Raw genomic sequence first — 10,269 nt, 5'->3', positions numbered from 1 at the left:
TTCGATTTTTGTTTGTGCCGAATAAAATAAAAGTATAAGCCACGATTGAGAGGGCGGGGGGGGATAAAAAAAAGAAGGTTGTAGAACACATCACGTGAGTGGGCTGGAAGGGATGGATGATGATGCCCGGTGGTCGAGACGAATAACAGATTGGCAGTCAAAGGAGGGAGAAAACAAAATAAAAATTGACGCACCCGGGAGGAACGCCCAATGCGTGACGAAGCTGGAGCAGGGGGTAGGCAACCAAAACAACAAATATTGGAGCCACTTTTATTTTATAATTCGGTAAAAAAATAAACAATGTTTCAAGAGATGCAATGCATGTGAAAACGAGACGGAGGTCACGAAATAGTTCTGAATGAGCCGAATGCGGCTCTGGAGCCACAGGTTTGCCGACCTGTGCCCATGGTAAACTGGACTCCCATGGTGAACTGGACTCTCATGGTGAACTTGTCTTCCATGGTAAACTGGACTCTCATGGTAAACTGGACTCTCATGGTGAACTGGACTCCCATGGTAAACTGGACTCCCATGGTAAACTTGACTCTCATGGTGAACTGGACTCCCATGGTAAACTGGACTCCCATGGTGAACTGGACTCCCATGGTAAACTGGACTCCCATGGTGAACTGGACTCTCATGGTGAACTTGTCTTCCATGGTAAACTGGACTCTCATGGTAAACTGGACTCTCATGGTGAACTGGACTCCCATGGTAAACTGGACTCCCATGGTAAACTGGACTCTCATGGTGAACTGGACTCCCATGGTAAACTGGACTCCCATGGTGAACTGGACTCCCATGGTAAACTGGACTCCCATGGTGAACTGGACTCCCATGGTAAACTGGACTCCCATGATAAACCGGACTCTCATGGTGAACTGGACTCTCATGGTGAACTGGACTCCCATGGTGAACTTGTCTTCCATGGTAAACTGGACTCCCATTCCATGGTAAACTGGACTCCCATAGTGAGGGGTCGGCAAACAAGTTAACAAGAAGAGCCATTTTTTTCTTTCGAATTTCAAGAGCCGCACTGCAGCCCCTTAAAGAGCCACGGCAATCTGCGGCTCCGACCCCAGAGGTGGAGCATTGGAATCAGCTCGTGTGTGAAAGAAAGGGCCGTGGATGGCGACGACTTGCGGAGGGCTTCATCCAGCAGTGGATAGAACGCGGCTGATGGAAAGAAACAAAAACCCATCAGCACTCGGGACACAGGAGATCTGGCACGGTGCTTGACGCACCAGCACGCTCTTTTCGATGCAGGCATTAATAGGCGCTCGCAAACACACGCTTGCCCCACACAATTGCAGAAACACTTCATGCAATCGTACACCGCGGTCCCTTTTTGTTTTCGTTTCACTTTAGCGCACGGCGATGCACGGGCCACGCGAAGATAACCGCGCGCTGTTGCCCGCTTATCTAAATGTGTGCAGGAACTCGGCCCCCAGACTCTGCGGCCCCGGTGTGACCCCCTGGATCGGGTCCGAGTGGGACGCGGCTGCAAAGCAATCACTTCGCAGCTGCGCGTCAGACAGACAGAGAGGAGGAGGAGGAGGGAGCGGTGCCCGGTGGATGTCGCGCTCCCACGTTGTTACTCTCCGGCTCGAGAACAACCCCTCGTGGCTGCCGAGCAACGCGGGGTGGGTGGGGGGGGTAGCGCGCGCGTGCGTGAGTGAGAACGCGTGCGTGAATGGGAACGCGCGCGTGAAGTGTGAACGCGTGCGTGAGTGGGAACGCGGGAGTGTGTGTGGGTGCGTGAGCGCGTGCGTGAGTGTGCACGCGTGCGTGAAGTGTGAACGCGTGAGTGCGTGCGTGAGTTCGAACGCGTGAGTGCGTGGGCATGCGTGCGTTTGTTCGTCTTTGCAACGAATGTCCCAGAGCGGTGGCGCAGCGGGTAACTTCGTTCGCTACGCTACTAACCCGGCGGCCTCCGTTCGATTCCCACTCACGGCCACCCACACCACTGACGATTATCCGAAACGGTTCTAGGTCGACTCGGTCTCGAATGAGTAATCTGGTGCGACGCGTAAACGTTTCCACGAGGGAGGCAAAGGCGGCACCTTGCCACACCACCCGGTTTTAATGTGATAAGTACTACCTCGACAGCATTTTCCCGAAAAGTCTGTCAAAGGGTGTACACACCGAACCAGTTACACATTGTAGGCGAAGTCGACCCTGGGGGTGACACAGGCGCGATTTAACATCAGTTCGTGGCCGCGAGTGGGAATCTCAGTCGTGTCGCGAGGTTCGTGGCGAACCGCACTACGCTGTCACCCGCTCCCCAAAGCAAAGACAAAGATCCCCCCGTATAGCCTGTAACAGACTGATGGGGCAAGTGCGGTTAGCGAGCACCTATGACTGGCCGACACGGCACACTAGGGGATGGGTGGCCAGCATCACGCCCGACCGCCTTTGTCTCCCCCAGTGGCGATGTTTTTACACCACCGCACCAGGTACTCATTTGAGGCCGAGCCGACCTAGGCGGAGGCCCAGGACCGATGCAGAGAATCTTCACCGGTGTTGGCCGCGAGCGGAAACTGAAGTCAGGTCACGGGGTTCGTTGAGGGGCGCGCTCGCCATACGACACTGCCACCGTTCCCCACTCACCCAACACACACACAGGTGCATTTACCTAGAGGCACAAAGCACTGGGACCCCTTGCCCAGGTGTCTCTGTCAGCACCTCTTGTGCGGAGCACTCATGGCTCAGTTGAGTGTTGGGTCTCTTTTCAGCAAAAAGCCTGGTTCTGAGAAGAAGAATAAAAAAAACCCTCACCGAGTGTACCGTTAGGAGCTCTAATGGGGTTTTTTCCCTCCCCTCTCTCTTTTAAATCCTCTCCCTCTCTCGCTGTAAAATTACACAAGAGCCGCGTTTACACAATGCGAGGAGCCACACACACAGACACACGCGGCAGCCATAGCAACCTCGTCACGAGAATTTGCCGTAAAGATTACGGTTGTGAGAGAGCGAGACGAGCTGAGCGCCACTTTCACTATTATTGTCCGAACGCACACTTGTGCCCTGCCCGCCCCCCGCCTCACCCAAAAGGTTCACCTCGTCTCTCCGTCCTAACGCGAAGGACGGTGACCACGATTCACGTGGCCTGCGCGCGCCCACTGTTGAGGCCGAGCGTGAAACTGCGCACAGCGTGGCCCCGTGCTTCAGGACGTGGGCCACGTGCTGCAGGATGTGGGCCACGTGATGCAGGATGTAGGCTACGTGATGCAGGATGTGGGCCACGTGCTTCAGGATGTTTGCCACGTGCCGCAGGATGTGGGCCACGTGATGCAGGATGTAGGCCACGTGATGCAGGATGTGGGCCACGTGATGCAGGATGTTTGCCACGTGATGCAGGATGTGGGCCACGTGCTTCAGGATGTTTGCCACGTGCTGCAGGATGTGGGCCACGTGCTGCGGGATGTGGGCCACGTGCTGCGGGATGTGGGCCACGTGATGCAGAATGTGGGCCACGTGCTGCAGGATGTGGGCCACGTGCTGCAGGATGTGGGCCACGTGCTGCAGGATGTGGGCCACGTGCTGCGGGATGTGGGCCTCTGTGGTAGTAGTTACATTGGAGAAACCAAACGACATGTCTCGGACCGCATTCGTGAACACAAAGCAGATCTTAAACATGGTAGGACCAAGACCTCGGCCGTGGCAGATCACTGTTATAATTCAATAGGCTCACATGACATTGACTTCTCCAAGACAGAGGTTCTTTGCAAGCCATCTGGCTACCATGAGAGATTCGTTCATGAGGCTATCCACATATGCAAACACAGAGACAATTTCAACCGAGAAGATGGATTCTGGCTTAGCAATCATTGGAAGGATTTGATAAACCATTTCGGGTCTTAAATTGAGTGTTCACGCTTACGGTGGCTTTCAGACAGCATACATTAATGTTTCGTCTCCCCCCTACTCTTTTCCGAACATAGATGGACTCGTCCATCTAAACAAACTGTCAAATCGCTCTCCGTGGTGCTAACGTTTAAAAATAAATAAATGCGAACCGCCACTTCTTTCAAATGTTCTTGCCGTTGGTTTTCACACCTGATGATGACTGCTTGTGTTGCAGTCGAAACGTCGTGAGAATTTTATTGTTTTATATATTATTATTTTATTGTTTCCCTTCAACGTGACTTTACCGAAAGAACCAAGAATATGAATCACTGCAGTCACGAAAGCTTTAAATCAAAATGTGTTTATATCATTGTTTGTACTGTATGTTGAACTTCTTTCGCACCGTACGTAGACAAGCATGTTAATCGGAGGTCACAGACTAAACACAAAAAGGCAGTTCTAAAGAAGAGACTTTTCAATCAGTTTCAGTTTCATTAATTAGGTATAGCCCTGTGAGCCATTCGGCTCTTGAATCGGGTGCAACCGCAACAAACAAAAACATGAACAATAAAACATCTTAAAGTGATTATGTGACTGTGCAAACAGAAAATCCAAGAAAAAACAGCAAAATATTCCAGAAAAAGCAACGTACACCAACGCTGTGTGCAAAAATCCCAGTGGGATGCAAGTCAAACAACAACAACCACAAGAAAACTTAGATTAAGGCCATCAGTCTAACTCCGTACTACAACAAACAAACATGGCCAAACCAAAAAACTTTTCGAAATCACCAAAATGAAGGCATAAAAGCAATGATTATTGTTGGTGCTGTCGTTGCAGCTCACTGTGGGGGGAGGAAGCTGGCTGGGTCGATTTGGTTGGCGGTGAGCGTTGAGTGGTGAGTGAATCTGTTCCGCTTGGCCATAAATACACCAGGCTCAGTGGGCGCGCGATTATCTTGCTGCATTGTCAGGCCCCTTCCCGGGCGATAGCGGCGGCTGATCCACCGACTAAATTTAGCTGGGGGGGGGGGTGAGTGGGGGGGGGGGGGGCAAAGGGGGATGGGTGACGTGTTGGAGGTAGTAGGGGGGGGGGTGCCGTGTGAACCATTCATTCCGGCGGAGGAGGGGGGGGGGTCGCCGGGTCTAAAGGGGGTCGCCAGGCCTGGCCCCGCGACGTGCGCTGTGAAATGTAAAGAATTGCAGATACCACGCGCCGCGCTCGCACTACAACGAGGTTTGTTGTTCCCATCCATGCGTGGCCATAGAAACGTGGGGGGGGGGGGGGGAGCTGTATCCGGTTGGCATGGACAGCGGGCCCCTCTTCTCTCCTCCCAAACTCTCATCGTACCCATGCCCACCACCCCAAACCTGCCTCTCTCCGAATTCGACTTCTCTCACCGACCATATCTCGTTTGCTCTCTCCCTGCTGCCCCCCTTCTCATCCGCAGGCCTCGTCATTCCCCTTCTAGCCCATGGCCATCCACCGACTCACACGGCCTCCACTCCCCTCTCCTTCATAACCATCCAGCCACTCGCACCTCTACACATACCTCTCTTCACCACCCCATGCAGTCTCTCGCCCACCTCTTCAGTGGCTTAGAGTCGTTGGCATAAGCCCTGGTGCAAGGAATGAAATTGGGGGGGGGGAGGGCGGGTGGGGGGGGGGGGGGGCTCGGCTCTCCCCTGTCTAGTTTTGAGACCCGTTCGTAAGTGCGGATGCTTGCAAGTCGGACGTTCGTATCTCGGGGACTACCTGTAGGACATTGACGTAGATCTGTGCGTGTGCGCGCCTGTCCAGCGTATTGTTCGCGCACCGCGCTACAAACCTGGCGAGCCAAGTTCGATTCCCGCTCACGGCACAACACCGGTCACGGTTATTCGAACCGGTCATTGAGATGACTGGTAGATTTCACCCACCGCGTACCCCCCACTGTGCCGAGAAAGACTCAGTCTTAGGAAACAAACGCGACACGGCGTGGTGCTGATCAGCCACACGCTAGTGTGCAGTGCCGGCCTTTATAGGTGCTCGCAAAACACCGCTTGACCCAACGTTCCGTGAAAGGCCATGCGGGGGATCTTTGTCTTTTTGTGCGCTTATAGCTAAGGGTCGTTAATCCTCAAAAGCGGTGCTCCGTTGCAAGGCGATTATGAATGAAACGCAAAGCAACTAAGCACGCGTGGGGATTCATTGCGCTCAGAGCAATGCGGATTGGATTACCACGCAGGGATGCATAATACAACAGCACCAATAAGGGAATAACAATAATAATACATCTTGACTGAAAGATTTCGTGACTGCAGGAATTCATACTATTTGGGTCTTTTGGTAAAGTCACGTAGGTAGAAAATACAAATAAAAAAATCACGACGTTTCGATCGCAACACAAGCAATCGTCTTCAGGCGAAGAAATACAGCAGTCCGCCTGCTGTATTTTTGTATCATTTTCTATCTACGTGACTTTACCGAAAGACCCAAAGAGTAATAATAATACTTAAAATAAAATAATGGGGTTTATCACAGGAGAGCCCTGATGAATTTCAAATTAATTTTTCTTTGGACCAAAAAAGTTAGGCTCGTTTCATTTCTGCCTCCCGTGTACTCGCAAAACCTTCTGTACTGACCAGCGTGGTGAAGTATGGTGAAAACGACTCTCACGGCCGACGCGATTCTGATTGTCAACGCTCTGTAAATGTATTATTTATTTAAGTTATGGTAAACGTGTACATGTTTTGTCGTTGTAATTTCTCGATCGATCTCACCCGTCCAGGATCTCACTCACCTGTCCTGTTAATTTGGCTAAATGTCAGCTTTCGACACAGGTTTCCCTCGCCTCATGCAGTAGTAGCCGTAGCAGATGTAGTAGTATATGTAGCAGAAGTTGTAGATGCGTTCCGAAAAAAGGGGCGCGTACAAAGCGAAACCGCACGAGGAGGAGACAGCTGCCTGCTCAGTAGCGCACACAGTACGCACACAGTACACACTTAGTAGACGAATAGTACAAACAGTACACACACAGTGTATACAGAGTACACACACAGTGCACATGCACAGCACACACAGTACACACGCGCAGTACACACAGTACACACGCGCAGTACACACAGCGCACACACTACACATTGCTGGCCCACCTCCGACCGCATAGCCGCATAAGAGTGAATTGAAACCGCATATTTTTATGAATTTTGGTTGGACATAGGCTAGCCCAATATGCAGCGCGACATCGCACAAAACCGAGCCCGTGTGAAGCGAGGCAAGTCTGTGTTAACAAGCTGTGGGTTTTGCCGCAATGCCACGGATACTACTCACTCCGCTTATTCGGCAAAGTAGGTGGGGAAGTGCTGCCCCAATGCTTGGAGGTAATCGGTGCGCCTTGTAAAACAAAGAACGCGGAAATTATCCGCACTAGGTATTTTAATGTAATAAAAAATCATCGATAATTGGCTGAAACGTGGTTACAATTGAATTAAAATACAAACTGACAGGACTCCCTCCTGATAACGAGTCCTAAGATTCGCGGGGACTTTCCTTGATTTTTTTTAAATAATGTAAATTATACGTTTATAATTTAGAAATTAGTTATTATTTCTAAGTTATTTATAAATCAGTATTATTTATAATGTATCAATTATTATAATGTATAAGTTGTGAATTATAATTTATACACACTATAATGGGAAGTTCATTTATCAAAAAATATCATGTTTGAGTTAAAATTTATCAACGTTATTCCAAATATATATTAAATAAAAAAATGAAAAATTATTGCTTTTATGAGTTTAATTATAATTTCTAACAACTAATAAACGGAGACATTTATTAAGTTAACAACACTTACAAAATGTATTCAGAAATTACAATTTGCATTTTCTGATAACTTAAACATATTACGATATAATTGATAAATTGTAGTTCATGTAAACGCATTGAGCATGGATACGAATCCCACCGAAAGTGCCAATCCCACTCCGCGCGCCTGCTCGCGTCTCTGCTCGCGTCTCTGCGCAGTTTCACAGCGCCCCCCAATGACGAGAGGGCGAACGTTGGCTGGAGAGGGGCGGGGGGGAGAGGGGGATGGAGGGTAAAAGGTAAAGGCGCAGCCCTGCCGATGTTTCGTCACGTCACTGGCTGGCGTGGCAGGGGCTGCCACGAGGGAGGGAGGGAGTTCCAGTAGAGGAGGTTTTAGTAGAGAAGCCTCGAGTAGAGAAGCCTCTAGTAGAGCAGCTCTTGGAGAGGAGCTCAGTAGAGGAGGATGAGCAGGATGGTTTTTTTTTGTTGGAGGGGCAGGGATGATGGTTAGCGGGGTGCATGGGCAGCTGCTGGGGGGGGGGCAGAGTAGACGAGTTGGTTAGAAACGCGATCCTGTGACCGGATTACGAGCCCCAATAACGACTGCTGCTGCAAGCGAGATTCCTGTGAAAACAGCGCCCAGCGGGGTGGGGGGGGGGTCAGTGGGGGGGGGGGGGAGGGTTCTGTAAAGTCCGCGTGTAAATCCATCCTAACCTGGGGGGCGGGGCGGGAGTGGAGTGTGGGGAAAGGGCACTTACTATCTTGAGTCAATCATCACCAACACCGCCTCTACACTGCCCTCCCCTCCATCACCACCCACCCACTCACACCTCTACACTGCCATCCCCTCCATCACCACCCACCCACTCACACCTCTACACTGCCCTCCCCTCCATCACCACCCACCCACTCACACCTCTACACTGCCCTCCCCTCCATCACCATCCACCCACTCACACCTCTACACTGCCCACCCCTCCATCACCACCCACCCACTCACACCTCTACACTCCCCTGTCCTCCATAACCATCAACCCATCTGCAGTGTGGTGGGTGAGTGGGTGAGTGAGAGTGGGTGAGTGGACGACTAAGTGATTGGGAGAGTGAGAGTGTTTATTTGACTTGCAGTGTGGTAGGTGAGAGCATGGGTGAGTGAGAGCGGGTGGGTGGATGAGTGAGTGAGTGAATGGGAGATTGTGTTGATTTGGCCTGCAGTGTGATGGGTGAGTGGGTGAGAGAGTGGGCGAGTGATCGAGTAAGTGATTGGGAGAGTGAGCGTGTTGATTTGACCTGTAGCGTGGTAGTGGTTGAACCACAGCGGTGGTGGACGAGACGAAACGGTCAAATCTCATTTATTTACCTTCCTATAATTAATCCGCCCTTGCTCGCCACCAAGCATCTCACCACCCCACCTCACCACAGCCCATCCCACGATCCGCCCCCACCACTCGCCATACCATCACCCTACCACCCCCACTCGGCACGGCGATTCACGACCTCTCTACGAAACCATCCAATTACACTCAATTACATTACACTCAAATACATCCAATTACACTCAATTACACCCCTCCGACTCGGCGAGCGAAAGCGCCACGAAGCCGAACGACGGCGCCTTATCTGATCTGATGCAGCGGCCTCAACAATGTTTAATTATTAAACTAACATCGCGATGCTTGCATTGTAAGTTAGGCTTATCTGCAAAAGCGCTGGGGGGGGGGGGGGGCATTTGAGAGAAAGACGCTGGAGAGAAAGACAATGAGGTGCACAGGAGGGAGGGGAGAGGCAGTGGAGTAACTAGCGAGTGTGCATGCAGCGCAATTGCACACACACCGCTCTACGAGGAGACAATGGGGGAAGGGGGGGGGGCATTTAATTATTTGCCCAAGGGGGGTCCGTGCCTTGCCGGCGTAGCGGCTACGTAGGGCAGCGGTTGGCGGTGAAGAGAGCGCGAGGGAGCGGACGCTACGGCTGGTTATGGAGGAGAAGGGGACGAGAGGGGAAGGCGGCGAGGGCTGCCGATGAGATGGGAGGGGGATAGGAGCAGAGAGGAGCTGCAAGGGAAGACGGTCGAACATGGAGACTGAGCGCGGAGAGAAAGGATGGGAGATGGGGAGAGAGGGGAGAAGCAGGGGGAGATGGGAGAGGCAGGGAGGAGAGGAAGCGAGTGAATGAAGATAGGAGGTGAGAGGGGAGAGTGCATGAAGGTTACGGAATAGCGTGTGGAAAATGCGAGTTGATAGAGAGGAGAGGCGGCAGTTGGGAGCAGCAGGCAGAGTGGAGGGTGGAGGGATGGCGATGGGTGAATTGGGGTTACGGAGGCGTGGGGTTGGGGCAGAAGCGAGGTGGGAGGTGGGGGGTGAAGGGGAGAGTTAGGGAGAGAGGAGCGTTGTGGGGCAGATGCCACTCGCGGCTCTGTTCCCTTCGATTTCTCGTCGACTCATCGACTTGCGCGGCCATGGACGGCCGTGGAGGACGAGTGGAGGCTCCGGACGCGGGGTTTAAAGGGCCGCATTCCCTTCAAATGCACGTGGATTTTTGCTCATAACAGAGGCCGTGGTCGGACTTTAGAGAAGATTTACCGTAATTCAAAGTCCACGGGCGACGCACTCGGACCACGCTCGCTCGCTG

The 10,269-nt window shown here is 52.0% G+C and overlaps 1 long non-coding RNA gene across 1 annotated transcript; it reads right to left on the bottom strand.

Annotated features, from left to right (window-relative positions):
* Window positions 1-226: 226 nt before the first annotated feature.
* LOC142924633 (uncharacterized) lies at window positions 227-3,290 on the bottom strand. Its single transcript, XR_012941745.1, has 3 exons — window positions 3,058-3,290; window positions 2,636-2,749; window positions 227-1,176 (listed from the first exon to the last, which is right to left on the bottom strand). It is a non-coding gene; the product is annotated as an uncharacterized LOC142924633 (long non-coding RNA).
* Window positions 3,291-10,269: the final 6,979 nt, after the last annotated feature.

The sequence above is a fragment of the Petromyzon marinus genome, chromosome 1 (genome assembly GCF_048934315.1).
Source record: "Petromyzon marinus isolate PM22_M1 ecotype Great Lakes invasive population chromosome 1, UKy_Petmar_22M1.pri1.0, whole genome shotgun sequence".
In the NCBI taxonomy this organism is placed as follows: Eukaryota; Metazoa; Chordata; class Hyperoartia; order Petromyzontiformes; family Petromyzontidae; genus Petromyzon; species Petromyzon marinus.
The sequence above is the reverse complement of the archived record's forward strand: the minus strand, read 5'-3'. Positions and strand labels throughout refer to the sequence as shown.